Raw genomic sequence first — 18582 nt, 5'->3', positions numbered from 1 at the left:
TCTCAATGTCGAATTCTTGCAAAAGCAAGATCCAATGTATGAGTCTAGGTTTTGACTCATTCTTTGTCAATAAGTACTTCAAAGCTGCATGATCCGTGTATACCACTATCTTGGATCCTAGCAAGTAAGATCTGAATTTATCTAAAGCGTGAAAAATAGCTAGGAGTTCTTTTTCTGTAGTGGTATAGTTGGATTGTGCTGCATCTAATGTTTTAGAAGAGTAAGCAATGACATAAGGGAGTTTACCATCGCGCTGTGCAAGCACGACACCTACAGCATTATTTGACGCATCGCACATTATCTCGAATGGTAGCGTCCAGTTGGCGCCTCGCACAATCGATGCTGTGGTCAGAACTCTCCTTAACTCTTCAAACACATTCACACATGCACTGTCAAACTCAAAGTCCACATCTTTTTGGAGGAGGCGCGACAATGGCAAAGCAATTTTGCTGAAATCCTTAATAAAGCTCTTGTAAAATCTTGCATGTCCCAAAAATGAGCGGACCTCCCTCACAGATGAGGGGTGAGGTAAAGTGGTGATAACGTCGACCTTGGCCGGGTCTACAGAAATGCCTTCATGAGATACTACATGCCCTAACACTATACCTTGCTTTACCATAAAGTGGCATTTTTCAAAGTTCAAGACAAGGTTAGTGTCAACACATCTACCTAAGACCTTGGCCAACTTCTCTAAGAAAAAATCAAATGAAGTTCCATAAACACTGAAGTCATCCATAAAGACTTCCAGACAATTCTCCATTACATCGAAAAAGACACTTGTTATACACCGCTGAAAAGTAGCAGGTGCATTGCATAGTCCGAATGGCATCTTTTTATAGGCAAAGGTGCCAAAAGGACAAGTGAATGTGGTCTTTTCCTGATCTTCAGGAGTAATGTGAATCTGGAAGTAACCAGCAAATCCATCAAGAAAGCAATAATGGGATTTACCCGCCAAACGGTCCAACATCTGATTGATAAAGGACAAAGGGTAGTGGTCCTTCCATGTAGAGGCGTTCAATCTTCTATAATCGATGCACACGTGCCATGCATTTTGTACTCTCTTGGTGACCACTTCACCATCATTCTTTTTAACCGCAGTGATGCTCGATTTCTTGGGAACAACTTGGACCGGGCCCACCCACTCACTGTCAGAAATTGGGTATATGATACCCGCATCAAGTAGTCTAGTGACCTCTTTCTTTACCACATCAAGGATGGTTGGGTTGAGCCTCCTTTGCGGTTGCCTAACCGGCCGAGCTCCCTCTTGGAGAAATATACGATGCATGCACTTGCGGGGGTCAATCCCCACAATATCGGCTAGGCTCCAACCAATTGCCTTCTTGTACCTTCTGAGAACATCTAGGGGCTTCTCTTCTTCTTCACTAGAAAGCTCACTAGCAATAATGACCGGAAACTTTTGGTTGTCCTTTAAGAAAGCATACTTCAAATGAGATGGAAGAGGCTTCAGTTCACTCTTTGCCTCATGCTGAGGTTCCTTTTCATCAAGCTCACGGAGTTTATTCACAACAACTTTCTCATGTTCACCCTCTTGGTCATCCGTCTCCTCAACAATATGGTAGCACAACTTGTTGTGGTTTTCTTCTCGCACTTCCGCTACCACTTCGTCGATTACATAACATCGGAGAACGTAATGCTCTTCGAGAGGATGCTTCATGGCTTCTTCCAAATTGAACCTGATAGTCTTGTCTCCGACCTCAAAGAAATATGTGCCGGTGAAGGCATCTAACTTGAATTTAGAGGTCTTGAGGAAAGGTCTACCAAGTAAAATGGAGGATGAGCTTATATTTTCTGTTGGAAGCATTTCAAGGATGTAAAAGTCAACCAGAAAGACAAGTCCTTGATCACCACAAGTACATCTTCTGCTATTCCCATCACAGTGATCACACTTTTATCGGGTAAGGCAAACTTCGCCGTCGATTTCTTCAATGGAGCTAAATTCAACCGTACAAAAATGGAGAGCGGCATGATGCTTACGCAAGCCCCTAGATCACACATACAGTCATGAAAAACGCATCCACCAATACGACAAGACACCAAACAAGGTCCAGGGTCACCATATTTTTTTGGAATAGGTTCAATCAAGGAAGAAATTGAACTACCCAAGGATAATGTCTCCAACTCTCCTATCCTATCCTTGTGAGTACACAAGTCTTTCAAAAATTTTGCATACTTCGGAATTTGTTGGATAGCATCAAGAAGTGGTAGGGTTACTTCAACTTTCTTGAACACTTGAAGCATGTTTAAATCGAATTCTGGAGTCTTCTTTGCTTTCTTCACCAAGGAAGGGAATGGGATAGGAATGGACTCATCCACTATAGCCTTCCTCCTGGGTTCCTTAAGGCTTACTCCTTCTTCCTCATGCCTTTTGTCTACCACCTCTTCTTCATGTGGAGCTTCAACGACCACCTCTTCCTCATGGATGTCTTCCATGACCCTAGGAGGTATCTCCTCCAATGTAGTCCCCGACCGTAGAGTGATGGCATTGAGACCGCCCTTGGGGTTTAGAAGGGGTTAGGATGAAAGGCTAGAAGAGCTTGAGGGTTGGTTGGTGTTGTTGGAGGACATGGACCTCTTTGAAATCATGTCAGTAAGATTGGCCAATTGAGCGCCCATGGTATCGAATTGAGCCTTGTAGCTCTCGTCCCGCTTCTCCATAGCAGTTCTAAGCTCATCAAATTGATTGGTTGAAGATGAAGATGATTGGTTGGATTGTTGTCTATGGTGTGGTGCTTGGTATTTGGTGTAGTTGCTTTGGTTTTGGTTGTGGTAATTTTAGTTGGCTTGGTGGTTGTTGTTGTTATGGTGGTATTGAGATGAAGATTGGTTGTTGTTGTAATGAGAAGAAGAGTTGTTCCATCTTTGGTTTTGATTGCTCCCTTGTGCATTATCCCTCCACCCTTGATTTTGATTACTACCATGAGAGTAGTTGTTTTGGCCTTGAGAAGGATAGGGCGGACGGTTGTTGTAATTCACATTGGCTACGACAAGGGCATGCTCCTCTTGAATTTGATGGCATTGATCGGTGTAATGTGTGGTGCTAGATCACAAACCACAAATTCTAGGAGGGCCTTCAAGTTGAGTAACTTGGGGTGGGGCTTGAATGGCTTGGATGGAGTACTATTCCTTTTGATCTTTTTGTATTTGCATGAGGATAGTAGTCATATCCCCAAGTGCTTTGGTCAAGCTTGCTTCGGATGGTGATGGTTCTACCACACCATTGAGAGGATTACTTCTCACCCTTACGTGTTGTGTAGCCTCGGCAACATCATTTATCAAGCTCCAAGCTTCTCCTTTCGTCTTGTTTTTTGAAAGGGAACCGCCACTAGAAGCGGTGAGCAATCTTCTATTTTTTGCACAAAGACCTCCGGTGAAGTAACTAATGAGCAAGTGAGTGTTCAACCCACGGTGTGGACAAGATTCCAATAGTCTCTTGAACCGAGTTCAGTACTCATACAAACTCTCTTGGTCTTTTTGCATTATACCCGAGATCTCCTTCCGGATGTAGTCAGTCTTCTCCGGTGGGAAGAATTTATCTAGAAACTCTCTTCTCAAGAAATCCCAATTGGTCATAATCTCATCCGGTTGTGAATAAAATCATGTCTTTGCTTGCCCTTAAGAGAGAAAGGGAAGGCAAAAACCATGATAGTCACCTCATCGGCTCCCTGCCTTCGAGCCGTAGAACAAGCAACTTGAAAATCTTTTAGATCTCGGATGGGGTCTTGACCCGGCAACCCATGATACTTAGGAAGTAGATTTATCAAGCTACTCTTCAACTCAAAGTTTGGATCATGGTTGGGATACCTTGCTTGCAAAGGTTGAAGTATGATATCTGGATCTCCTTGCTCATGCAAAGTGATCCGTCGTGGCTCCGCCATGTATGGCTCACCTGTAGGATGCAAAGATGTATTAGTAGTGCCAACAGAAGAATAGGAAGTAGCGGACACTAAGTCACTCTCGGTACCGTCTAGTGATTCGGTATGTTCCTCAAAAGAGGACGAAGTACTAGCCATATAGTCCAACCGCTGTCTAGCTTGCCGAGTGTGTAACAAAGTTCTTTCAATCTCAGGGTCAAACTCGGCTAAGCTAGAATTTGGTTGAGACCGAGTCATCAAACTTGGGAGTCATAGCACAAATACAAAAGAAATCTAAACTATAGCTAAGTATTGAAAGCAGGTAAACTATCTACAATATTCACATATTCACAACCAATATCAAGGCATATGGTGCAACCATTCCCCCGCAACGGTGCTAAAAATTTGATGGCTACGGATACCGTCGGTAAGGAAATTCACAAGATTTTCGCATTGCAAGTATAGTCCTCAACCGACAAATAGTCCGCAGATCAAATTTCGAAGGAATTGGTTGTCACAAGTTCAACCCCAATAAAAGTAACTGAAGTATTCAAACCCCGTGTCGTCTCACAAGGAATGGACAAACATGTGCATCAATATTGGTTAGAAATTCGGGCTTGCAAGTCATGAGCAAGAAATTAAACTAGGAATCCTACCAAGCAAGTAATCTTGAAACGCAAGAAACTCATTCAATTGACTAAAGCAAGATGTGAGCAATTCCAAACTAATGAGATGACATCCAATATAAATCTACTCTAAACTAAACAAGTAACTATAACTAAGATAAAGTAATTAGGATTTTTTGGGTTTTCAAATATGAATGATAAAAGCAACTCTTAGCTAGACATGGGAATTGGGGTCACCATCCTTCTCTAATAACCATATCTTGACAATTATGAGAAACCAAACTCATTAAGTTTACTTCTATACCTGAAGTAGTTTAAATGGTTTAGTCAACATCAACCCATAAGGTCCAACCTAACTACTAATTGACTTAGTAGTAGGCTAGTATCAATGGTTATCAAATTGACCACTAAGGATTTCTAAATTATCAAATCCATTAGATCCAATGACTCAAGTTTACCCAATTCCCTTAGCCTAGGCCAAGAGTAAAGAAGACTACTCCATAACTAAAGGAGACATTTCATCAAACACATGGTAAGCACTAATAAAAGACATATTCAAATTTCAATTAAATAGAAATCAACAAGTACGCACTAACAATTATCAACATACAATTACTCAAACAACACAATTAATTATGAAAATCATCAATGCAACATTAACAAATCAAGATCCATAAGATTAATGAATTGGGTATAAAATGACAATTGACAAGGAAACATGAAACTAACACAAGATCTAAACAAAATTATACTAAGGAATTCAAATTAAATAATTAAAACTAGTAATTAACAAGATCCAATTCAGAATTCAACAAGGGAAGATCAAATCAAAGCTAGATCTAGAGAGGAACAAGGGTTTCTCTCTCTAGAAGAACAAAGAACCAAGAACTAGCTAAAAATTATGTCTAAGTGTGTATGAATGATCCCCCCTTCCCCCTAGCATCCTTGGGTCTTTTTCCATGCAGAACCAGCTTGAAATTGGGCCTCTTGAGCCTCAGAAATTGCCAGGCATGATTTCCTTTAATGAGGTCACGTGCAGCTTGTCGCGCGTACGCGCTATGTACGCATGCGTGTCGATTGATTTTGTGATCCCCACGTGCGCGCCAAGTGCGTGTGCGCATCGGTGGGATTTCTCTGATCCGTGCGGATGTGCCAATCTACGCGTGCCGCTTCTAGCTGTTCACATCCACGCGTGCGCGTGAAGTGCGCGTGCGCGCCCATGCTGAAGTTCCCAAAATCCATATCTTCATGTTCCTTCCTTTTGTGCATGCTTTCTTTCTCTCTTCTAGGCTATTCTTGCCCTATAAATCCTGAAATCACTCAACAAATATGTCACAGCATCGAATGGTAATAGAAGAGGATTAAAATATGGCAATTTTAAGGCAAAAGAAGCATATTTTTCATCATGACGCAATATTAGGAAGAGAACACAACACCATGCAATTCTTGTGAATTAGTGCGGAAAATATTGACAAAACCCCCCAAATTATACACAATATAAACCACAAAATTAGGGTTTATCAAACCCAAAAGAAACCAAAAATACATTTTACAAAACTTGTTTCTCCAAAATAACCTCTAAGAGGAGTTAATACAGTATATATACAAACAGCGGAGATAATAAGTATCTATGCAAGTACATATAACCAAAATAAAGCCCAAAAGATAAAGATCTTTGCCAAATCAGAAGCTTCTAGCATGCCTTAGCGAGGAGCCTCACATCCTGCATCTGAAAACCACAAAATCCGCATGGGTGAGAACCGGAGGATCTCAGCATGGTAACAGTGCCCACATATCTAACATATAATCTTCTGGGAAAGCCAAAAGCCATCCTAGAACTTCCAACATATAATTAAAGCTTATAAACATAACTAAACCATGAGAAATGAAAATAGGTAACTAACTAAGGATTTTCAGTCTAACTAAAACTCCCCTTTCCAACTCCTCCGAACCTCCCAACTGCCACCGGTAATTTGATATTGCAAACACAATTATGTCAAGCAAGGAAATCACAAGTAGGAAGAAGATATAACAGTTAAACAAGTAGCAAGTAATGATGCAGTCAATTAGGCATTCCAAACAAATCACGTCAAACAAACATATAAATGCAAATGATGCATGCCTGTCCTAGTGGCTGATGAGTCTCATCTGTCGGTTATCAAGCCAACCCGATGAGTCCGGTAGCTAATCTGGGCACAGTCTCTCTGTTGTACCTTAACATTAGGGAGAATCTGTGACCTATCACCATTAGAGGGTATCTGTGCCCTGTCACCGTTAGAGGGTATATGTGCCCTATCACCATTAGAGGGTATCTGTGGCCTGTCACCATTAGAGGGTATCGGTGCCCTGTCACCCTTACAACCAGAGAAAAATTACAGGCATACTCACATCCAACATTTTCCATTCATGATTCATTTACATTCATTCATTCATTCATTCATTATCAATAATTGATTATCAATTTTATCATCATTCATAACTTCACCATCATTTTTGCACACTTTATTTTATCCAAAAATCTATCCACAGAAGATTACAAGCCTAATTCTCCGTCTCTAGACCCAAAACGGAAGTATCCTATAGATTCGAACCCATTTGAAATAGTTTAGTTGAATAAAATAAAAAGAAAGCAACTTTCTCTTGCAAAAACTGATTTAAAGTTTGAAAGCTCTGCATCAAGACAGCAAGCTACCCTGTTCCTAGAAAATCCACCAAAAATCATATTTCTACTTGATGTATCTGAAATTTTTCAGAAATAAACTAGACTTATAAAGCTTTAAATCAGGCAAAGTTGCATAGAAAAAGCATTTTTCGGGAGAGAGTTATACTGATTACAAGTTTATTTTCAAAAACTGGTTTCGCTGTCAAAACAGCTAAGAGCTCTATTTTTAAAACAAGCCCAACTCCTTCTAAAAAGTTTATAAAAGTCTAAAATTTTGACACAAACAAGAAAATAGTCCAAGTCTCAATGTCGTTTTGATCACACTCAAAATTATGATCAGGATTGGGGGATATAAACTTGGAAAGTTGCTGGTTTGATTATGTAGCAGCAGAAAATCAGTTTTTATGTAACGAACTTCAAAAATTTATATCTCCTAATCCAACTGTTAAACTTTAACCAAAATTTCCAAGATTTATCTACACGTCACAGAGATTCAGGAAAAATTAATTACATTTAATTGTAATGGTTAGATCGTTCCCAAAAAGTATCCGAATCTGTTGCCAGAAAATCAGATTATGCAGAATTTTGCCAAACCTCAACTTTCAAAACATTTCAATTCCAAATCCTTTTAAAACCAACCCAAAACTTACCAAATTCAACATCAAGCCTTCTCAACTCATATTTTTTCCACTTTATTATTCAATCCACAACCCACCAATCCACCACTTTTAACCAATCTTAATTGAATAACTCAATTTCAAATAATATACCATATCATATATCATTTCATATCTCAAGTTCCAACAATATCCAATTTTATCAACCACCAATATATATACATAAATCAATATCATCATATACAACTCACATGATTATCAACAAAGACATCAATTCCATCCTCAAAAACCAATAACCACATAATCCATACAATCCATTATAGCCAATCAACAACATCACAAATTCAATTCCTATCCTAGGGTCTCTAGCCTAAGTTTTCATATTACATTACATTTTAGATACGAGAAACTGAAACCATACCTTGGCCGATTTCCCGCTCAACCCGAAACACTTCAAATGTCACTTTTTCACAAGCTCTGAAGGCTTTGACACCTCCAAGAACATATTTTCAGCACCAAAAGCTTATTCCAAGCTTTCCAATACCTCAACCAAATTCCAACATACACATACATACTACCTAAACAACAATATCACATCCAAACATAGCAACTCAATACCCAAATGTCTAAATTTAAGAATTTCACTAGGTTTTGAGATCTCTTACCTTACCCAAGGATCAAAGAGGAAAGACTAAGCCTTCCCTTCAAGCTATTTGGATCCTTTAATATCAAAGAGCCCAAAATCTCAACACTTTATCCTATTATTTTCAAAATCAAGGGCTGGGAAACTGAAATCAATTTGTGTCTTACCTCTTCAACAACCTTATGGGTTTTGTAGAGCTCGACGCCGCGGTTGCATGGCCACAAATGGTGCGACAATCGGAGCTCCGGATCAAAAATTAGAAGGATTTAAAGATCAAGCTAGGTTTATGTCTTTGGAAGAGTATTCTTCCTTTCTTGCTGCACTTGCAGCGTGTTTGAAGATTAAGAGAGGAGAGAGGGTAGTTTTTAAGTGTTTTGGGTTGAGATGGGTTAGGCCTTGAACCTAATACGGGCCTGGTTTGCCCAGTTCGGTCCAAATTCTTTAAAATTAGTTCCAAAATTCTCGTTTTAATTTTCTCTATCATATTAAATAATAAAAATTATATTTTTAATTTTCTAGAATAAATTCTAATTTGTGGGTTAATTATATATTAATTAATCGAGTTTTACAACTTCGATATGATGATAAATTCATATATACCGATACAATAAAAATATAATAAATAATAAAATAACATGTAGATTATATTATTCATGTCAGTATTTAATTTTTTTTAAAATATATATCATTTTGATACTTTTACTAAAATACCTTTGTAATTTAATAAAAATAAAAAAAATTTATTTAATTTTACAAAAAAAATTTAAATATTTTTTTATATTGGACAAAAATTACTCTTTTAAATTAATTAAATTTTAAAACTCAATTAACTTTAATTTTATAATTTTAAATTTTAAATAATTAAAAAATAAAACAAAAACACTTTTAATTATTCGTCCACACTAAACCAAATTGTTTTAATCTTGTTGCTACTCTCCATAACCTCTAAGAATTTGGATTCTCTAAAATTTGAATTTCACTTTAGAGAGTAAAGTGTGATCTTCAACCCTTGAATAGTTTCTCTTTCATATTTATTATTGGTCCCATCTATGAAATCAATGGTGAGAGATCACACTTTATTCTCTAAAGTGAAATTCAAACTTTAGAGGATCCAAATCCAACCCCTAATCTTTCATGGTCATTCCAAACCACCGTCCATGCACCTCGGCGACTCTGTTCAATCTTTATTGTCTTCCATCACTTCTGCCGCTAGAAGAATCATCGTCATCCATGACTCCCTCATGGCCTCCGTACGTTGTTCAAGACACCGTACACTTATCTAACTGTAAAAGCTAAACTTTAATTTTTACAGCATCTCCACTTTTACCGTGTTCTTCTACTTTTAGGACGTAATGGGAAGACCCATGCTTCAATCTTCCATAGCCTCTCACATACCTTAATTTCTTTTTTTTAAAGGTTATTCTACTATCCAGTTTGTTGATTTTATAATTTTTATATACGAGTTTTATAAGTTCAGCAGTGGATGAAAGAGGAGGGGAAAATAACTAAATATTAGAAAGAGGAGGGGGAAATAACTAAATATCTTTCTAATATTAAGATATTAGGGTTTATAAAAAAGTATCAACAAGATTAGAATAATTTTATTTGTGTGGATAAATAATTAAATGTATTTTTATTTTATTTTTTAAATTATTTAAAATTTAAAATTTTAAAATTAAAGTTAGTTGAATTTTAAAATTTAGTTAATGTAAAAAAATAATTTTTATCCAACATAAAAAAGAATTTAAATTTATTTTATAAAATTAAATAAAGAAATATTTTTTATTTTTACTAAATTATAACAATATTTTAATAAAAATATTAAAATAATATATAATTTTTTTAAAAAAATTAAAAACTGACGTAAATAATATAATTTATGTTACGGTGGGTAACTGGAGATGAATGGGCTGGATGGCGTTGGTTGGCCCAAACGTATGAAAGAGGTGGCTTTCGAGTGGACCTGGTACTCGGTGTTCCTCCGTCCGACTTGTACGTGAGAAAGAATGGGGGGTGGTACCTGCAAAGACACTCCGATGCCTAAGTTAGCAAGAGTGTGAGCAGGTTAGAGAGTATTGGAACTTAGTGATACCTGAATGGTGTCAGTGTATTTATAGTGGTGAACCAATAACCACTGCTGAAGTAGTGCCACCTTTTTAGGTGGATAACCGTTCCCATATCTTAGGGAGGTTAAGATATGGCTCTATGAAGTGGTTAGAGAGTTTCTAGGGGCAGTTACTCATTCGAATGAGTGTTATCTGCCAGCTAACCCTCGTATCTGACTTCTTTGGAGCAGGTCGTGTTCAGTACCGACTTCTGGGGATGAAGGCTGGTACTGGGTGAGGGCCAACCCTTTGGGTTGGGCCTTTTTGCTTGGATCCTGGACCTTTATTATTGGGCCAGGGTATGAACAGTGCCCCTACTCGAGCCCAATTTCTTTTTAGGATTTGGGTTCGAGTATTCAACTCGGGGTCGTAGCCGATTTGCAAGAGGACCGACGTGATGGTTTAAGAACCGACGTAATCTTTCTTGACCTTTCGGTTCTGACAGTTACGTCTAATCAAGCGTCGTGTCCGTTAGGGGTGTGCGTAGGGATTTAATGGCCTTGGTAACGGTGCATCTTCATTAATGATTGCCCCAATTTTACCATTATGCCCCTAACGTTCTTATAAATACTTTCCCTCTCTTTCGTTGTTTCGTTTCTGCGATCTTTCAAATTTCCCTTGCATTCGTTCGTGCTGCATTCTTGCGTTTCGAAGGCTTTTACTTCCTCCAGTCTTGATTTCAGACTTAAAGGTTAGCTTTTTTCCCCTTCTGTAACATGCTTTCTATTTGCGTGCCTTTATTTTGTAGGTAGACTGGTTTGTAGGCTTTAGTTCCGTACCCCCTCCCTTTAGAGACCGTGTGTTGATTTTCCTTTTCTTTTTGTAGGTTTCTTGTCACCCCTTTTAAGAAAAGAAAATGGCTTCCGTAGATGTTCTTTCTCAGTGGGTTGATGTCACGGTCCTAGGGGAGGAGCCTTCAGTCGATACCGAGTTTATCACCCACCTTCGTACTCACCATAGAATTTGTACTTCTGAAGAGGATGAGCCGAAGTATGAGTTGGTAGTCCCGGGTCCAGAAGACCGGGTTTGCTTCGGGAGGGCCGACGAGGCGGCCCCTCATTTCTTTTTTATGTATGAGAGTATGGTCACCCGTTTGGGCGTTTTTCTTCCATTTTCAGAGTTTGAAATGTCTGTGTTACGTCATTGCCGGGTTGCTCCCACCCAGCTTCACCCCAACTCTTGGTGTTTTTTGAAAATTTACCAATTTATCAGCCAGGCCTTAGAGTTCCCGACTTCTCTGAGGATTTTCTTCTATCTCTTCCATATGACCAAGCCCTTCAGTGGGCTAAATAATAAGCAACAGTGGGTGTCCTTCCGAGCCATACAAGGTCGGAGGCTTTTTACCCTTTTTGACGAATCCTTTCACGATTTTAAAAGCTATTTTTTCAAAGTTCAAGCAGTAGAGGGTCACCACCCCTTTTTCTTAGATGAGAGTTCTTCTCCTCACTTTCCTCTATACTGGTTAGAGGCCCCCCTGTGAGAAATATGGTCTGGACGACCTGGACAAAGTGGAGGCGGCCATCGTAGGGTTCCTCCGAGAAGTGTGGGGGAGGGCCCCATACTTGGATACTAAAAAATTTCTCCAGGGGTCGCCGGCCTTTGTCCAGTCACAACTAGGTAGCTTTTTGCGTTTCTCACTTATTTCCGACTTGCAATTTCTTTTACCGACTTGTCTGACTTTTAGCTACCAATTTGTTTTTGCAGAGATGGCAAAGAAAAACGCTCAAGAGTCTTACCAGAGGGTTCAGGAAGCCAAGGCAAAGTCTCGTGCCAGATCTGGTGGTGCTAGGGCGGTTGTCTCTCCTCCTCCTCCTCCTCGGAACGTTGGGACTCCCTCCCAACCTATTGTAATTTCTTCCTCTGCTTCCTCTCTGCCACCCCCTTCTGTCCGACCTACTCCTGAACCAGAGCCGAAGAAGCGCAAGACCTTAGAGTCTAGCGCTTCTGGTGAGGCGGACGCTCTTGTGTTCGTCCGAAAGAACATTTATCCTCATGCTCGTATGAGTATGGATGATGTTTCTGTTTAGCACTACCTCACCACTGTGGTTGAGGAGAGTCTCAAGACGGCGGGGGTTTGTGGCAAACTCTTAGATATATTTGAGAAGACTCCTATCAGCTCTTTAGGGATGACCTCGAGGGTCGAGGAGCTGGAAGGCAGGCTTCGCATATATCAGGAGCATGAGAGGGAGTTGGAAGGGGAAGTTGCCAAGCTGAAGGAGGAGAGGGACAGCCTCCGGGAGAAGGAGAAGAAGTTGCAAGCCCAATGCAACATGGAGGTGGATTTGAGGAAAGTAGTGCAAGCCAGCTACAACAGTTTATTTGCTGATCTTGTGTCTGTAAAGAATGACTTACTGAATGCTCGGAAGGCCTATACCGAGTTGGAGGACTCTATTGCGGATGGTGCTGATGAGGCTTGGAGGGATTTTAAGGAGCAGGTCGGAGTTATTGCTCCTGACTTGGACCTTTCTCCTTTGGACCCTGATAAGATTGTTATTGATGGTGCCATCGTGGATCCTCCTGTCCCCGTGGTGGAGTCTGAGTCTGATTTGAAGACTCGGGGGCAGAGGATCATAGAGTCCCCTCCTCGCTCTAAGGACGCTCCGAGTTCTTCCGCCGCTCTTCCGACTTTCTCTCCAACTCCTGGTCCTGGTGGTGGTGATCCTTCTACTCCTCTTGCAAAGAAGTGATTTTGTTGGCTATTGGGGGTCCGGCCTGTGGACCCCCCTTTTTAAACTCTTTATATTTATTTGTTGATGTTTGAACAATTTTTGGCCTTTTAAGGCCGTAAACAAAACAATTTATGATACCCTTTTTTAATAAGGGTTTAATTTAGCGTTTTAAATAAATGCCCTTTTTGGATAAGGGTTTTTGGTTACCTTATGCGCGCATGCTTTTCTGTTCGTGGTTCTTTTGACTCTTTGATCTTTTCTGGAAAAAACCTTTTCTTTGGGGCTTGCCTGCTTTTCTGAATTTCTTTGATCCTCAAGGCAGCCTTACAACTTTTTCTTAGTTTTTTCCTATCTCTTTTGTTATTCCTAGTACTCAATTTTGTTTTATTGAGTTTTTCTTGACTTAGGCTACTTTTGCGATTCATTTTAATTTTACTCGGTTTCGCATTCCGACTTATGAGTCGGACTGCTCCCGAGTTTATCATGATCGACTTCTATAGCCTCTTTACGCCGACTTGTACCTCGTCGTTTTATCCTGACGACCATCTAGGTCGGTTCATGGGATTTTCACGTTTTGTCGAGCTTAAATCGGTGCGTTTCGTAGAAAGAGAATAAAAAGGGAATTTAAAAGAGATATTTAAACTGAAAGAGATCTTTATTAATTGAGGAGGTACCTTATTGCTACTAAGGGCTTTTGATAATTTATTTTCCCTTAGCCCCTACTATGATGCCTCGTTAAAAACCCTTTTTAGAAAAAACCCTTTGATTTTGGGAAAAAATCATGAAATTGGGAAAAGAGTACATCAGGGAGTAGGGTTCGCTTTTAGCTGTAGTACCTTTTCATATTACAAGCATGCCATGATCTTGGTAACTCGTTGCCGTCGAAGTCGGTTACCCTATAATAGCCATTTCCTAAGACCTCGTTGATCTTATATGGCCCTTTCCAATTAGCAGCGAGCTTTCCTTCCCCTGATTTGTTGACTCCAATATCGTTTCTGATTAGGACCAAGTCATCTGGGGTAAAACTCCTTCGAATGACTTTTTTCTTGTATCTCGCGGTCATCCTTTGCTTCAACGCTGCTTCTCTTATCTGGGCTTCTTCTCGGATTTCGGGGAGCAAGTCGAGCTCCTCTTTGTGCCCCTGTATATTCCCGATCTCGTCGTAGAAAATCACTCTTGGGCTTTGCTCATTGACCTCTATTGGGATCATGGCTTCTACGCCATAAACTAGTCGGAAGGGTGTTTCTCCAGTAGCGGATTGGGGGGTTGTTCTGTAAGCCCATAGTACTTGTTGGAGCTCTTCAGCCCAAGCTCCTTTCGCATCTTGTAATCTTTTCTTCAGCCCTGCCAGTATGACTTTGTTGGCTGCTTCGGCTTGCCCATTGGCTTGTGGGTGTTCCACTGAGGTGAACTGGTGTTTGATGTTCATACTGGCTACTAGGCTTCTAAAGGTGGAGTCGGTGAACTGGGTTCCGTTATCTGTGGTAATGGAATAAGGTATCCCATACCTTGTGATTATATTTTTGTAGAGGAACCTCCGACTTCTTTGTGCAGTGATGGTGGCCAGTGGTTCTGCTTCTATCCACTTTGTGAAATAATCTATTCCCACTATTAGGTATTTGACTTGTCCTGGCGCCTGGGGAAAAGGACCTAACAAATCCATTCCCCATTTTGCAAAGGGCCATGGGGAGGTGATACTGATGAGCTCCTCTGGGGGGGCCACGTGGAAATTTGTGTGCATTTGACACGGTTGGCATTTTTTCACAAAGTCTGTGGCATCTTTCTGCAAGGTTGGCCAGTAGAATCCAGCCCGGATCACCTTTCTGGCTAATGACCTTGCTCCGAGATGGTTCCCGCAGATTCCACTATGTACCTCCTCTAATACCTCGGTGGCTCTTGAGGTCGGTACACACTTTAACAATGGTGTTGATATCCCCCTTATATAGAGAATATTTTTCACCAAGGTATAGTGTTGTGCTTCCCTTCGGATTTTCTTGGCCTCCTTTTCTTCCTTGGGGAGGATGTTGAATTTCAGGTATTCGACCAAGGGGTTCATCCATCCGAGGTTTAATCTGACCACTTCAAAGACTTCTTGTTTGTATTCCATTTTTACCACTGAAGGTTCCTGGAGAGTTTCTTGGATTAGGCTTCTGTTATTTCCTCCTGGCTTGGTACTTGCTAATTTGGATAGGGCGTCTGCTCTGCTATTTAGGTCCCGAGTTATGTGCGTGACCTCGGTTTCTGCAAAACGCCCAAGGTGCTCCAGAATTTTTTCCAAGTATCTCTTCATATTTGGGTCTTTTTCCTGATATTCTCCACTTATTTGGGAGGTCACCACTTGAGAGTCACTGTATACCATTACCTTTGTAGCACCGACTTCTTCTGCCAGCTTCAATCCTGCAATCAAGGCTTCATATTCTGCCTGATTATTTGAAGCTGGGAATTCAAACTTGAGGGAGACCTCTATCTGGGTTCCCCTTTCATCTACCAATATTATGCCTGCGTCGCTTCCTGTTTTGTTGGAGGATCCATCTACGTAGAGTTCCCATGTAGTTGGTTTATCCTCTTGATCCCCTGCATATTCTGCAATGAAGTCGGCGAGGCACTGGGCTTTAATCGCCGTCCGAGTTTCGAACTTCAAGTCGAACTCGGAGAGCTCTATTGCCCATTGAACCGTTCTTCCTGCAACATCCGTCTTTTGGAGGATTTGCTTCATGGGTTGGTTCGTGCGGACTCTTATTGTGTGAGCTTGAAAGTAAGGCCGTAGCCTTCGAGAGGCTACCACTAAGGAGTAGGCAAATTTCTCTAATTTGTGATACCTTAGCTCAGGGCCCTGTAGAACTTTATTGATGAAATAGATTGGGTGTTGACCGTCCTCGTCTTCTCTTATCAAGGCTGCTGAGACAGCCTTGTCTGCCACGGATAGGTATAAGACGAGGTCTTTTCCGGCTACAGGTCGGGTCAAAATAGGAGGTTGGCTCAAAAACTTTTTGAACTCCTGGAACGCCTCCTCGCATTCGGGAGTCCATTCAAACTGGTGTCCCTTTCTCAATAGGGAGAACAGTGGAAGGGATCTTAGTGCTGATCCTGCCAAAAATCTGGAGAGAGCTGCTAGCCGGCCATTCAGCTGTTGGACCTCTCTCAAACAAGTCGGGCTTTTCATTTCTAGGATAGCTCTACACTTGTCGGGATTGGCTTCGATCCCTCTTTGTGTTAGCATGAATCCTAGAAATTTTCCTGCCTCCACCGCGAAGGCACACTTTGCAGGATTTAGTCTCATCCCGCGCAACCTTATGGTGTCAAAGACTTGTGAAAGGTCAGACAAGAGGTCGACTTCTTTCTTGGTCTTTACCAGCATATCGTCGATGTACACTTCCATTAAGCTCCCTAGGTGAGGGGCAAACACCTTATTCATCAGCCTCTGATATGTGGCCCCTGCATTTTTCAATCCAAATGGCATGACCACGTAGCAAAAGTTAGCTCTGGGCGTGATGAATGATGTTTTTTCCTGGTCTGGTTCATACATCGGGATTTGGTTATACCCTGAGTAGGCGTCCATGAACGACAAGTATTGGTACCCCGAGCTAGAGTCTACTAGGGCGTCAATGCTTGGTAGTGGATAAGGGTCCTTGGGACATGCCTTATTTAAGTCGGTATAGTCGACGCACATTCTCCATTTACCATTTTGTTTTTTGACTAGCACTACATTGGCTAGCCATGTTGGATACTTGACTTCTCTGATGAAACCGGCTTCTAGGAGCGCTTGTACTTGCTCCTCTACTATTAGAGCTCGCTCTGGGCCGAGCTTGCGTCTTCGTTGTTGTACAGGTCGAGATCCCGAGTAGACCGAAAGCTTGTGGGACATGAGCTCGGGATCTATCCCAGGCATGTCGGAGGCCTTCCAGGCGAAGAGATCGGAATTATCTCTTAGGAGCTTAGTCAACCCTTGTCTTAGGGTTTCCCCTAGGTTGGCTCCTATGTGAGTGTTTTTTCCTTCCTCTTCGCCGACCTGAATCTCCTCGGTTTTTCCCCCAGGCTGGGGTCGCAGCTCTTCTTTAATCCTTGCTCCACCGAGCTCTATTGTGTGAACTTCTTTGCCTTTTCCTCTCAGGTTTAGGCTTTCATTGTAGCATTTCCTTGCCAGCTTCTGATCTCCCCTCACCGTTGCTATCCCCGCTGAGGTCGGGAATTTCATGCAGAGGTGGGGCGTCGATACCACCGCTCCGAGTCGATTAAGGGTAGCTCTGCCGATTAAAGCATTATAGGCCGACCCCACGTCGATGACTATGAAGTCTATACTCAGAGTCTTTGATTTCTCCCCCTTTCCAAAGGTGGTGTGGAGGGGCAAAAATCCTAGTGGCTTTATTGGCGTGTCGCCTAATCCGTACAAGGTGTCGGGGTAGGCTCTTAACTCTTTCTCATCTAACCCTAGTTTGTCGAAAGTGGGCTTGAAGAGGATGTCCGCTGAGCTTCCTTGGTCTACTAGTGTTCTGTGTAGATGGGCATTTGCCAGGATCATGGTAATTACTACTGGGTCGTCGTGCCCAGGGATTATTCCTCGCCCATCTTCCTTTGTGAATGAAATGGTTGGAAGGTCGGAGGACCCCTCTTCGACCTGGTAAACTCTCTTGAGATGTCTTTTACGAGAGGATTTTGTGAGTCTCCCTCCCGCAAACCCTCCTGAGATCATATGGATATGTCTCTCCGGAGTTTGCGGTGGTGGGTCTCTTCTATCCATATCATCTCGCTTTCTTTTTCCATGACTGTCCGACCTTTCTATGAGATATCTGTCAAGCCGACCTTCTCTGGCCAGTTTTTCTATCACATTTTTAAGGTCGTAACAGTCGTTTGTGGAGTGCCCATATATTTTATGGTACTCACAGTAATCACCGCGGCTCCCTCCTCTTTTATTTTTAATGGGCCTGGGAGGAGGCAGCCTTTCGGTATTGCAAATTTCTCTGTATACATCCACTACAGGAACTTTCAGTGGAGTATAAGAGTGATATTTTCTTGGCCTATCGAGGCCGAGTTCTTCCTTCTTCTTAGCTTCCCTCTCCCTCTCTTTCGTTGAGGGAGGGTGACCAGGTCGCCAACTCGGGTCTCTTAGCCTAGCATTTTCTTCCATATTGATGTACTTTTCAGCTCTTTCCTGTACATCACTTAAAGAGGCGGGGTGTCTTTTTGATATGGACTGTGAGAAGGGACCTTCTCTAAGACCATTGACTAGCCCCATGATGACTGCTTCGGTGGGCAGGTCTTGAATCTCCAAACATGCTTTGTTGAACCTTTCCATATAGGCCCGTAAGGACTCCCCGACCTCCTGTTTTATTCCCAGGAGACTTGGTGCATGTTTTACTTTGTCTTTCTGGATGGAGAACCTCATCAAGA

Source organism: Arachis ipaensis, chromosome B4 (genome assembly GCF_059453495.1).
Source record: "Arachis ipaensis isolate K30076 ecotype BB chromosome B4, ASM5945349v1, whole genome shotgun sequence".
Classification (NCBI taxonomy): Eukaryota; Viridiplantae; Streptophyta; class Magnoliopsida; order Fabales; family Fabaceae; genus Arachis; species Arachis ipaensis.
This window is presented reverse-complemented; position numbering follows the sequence as displayed.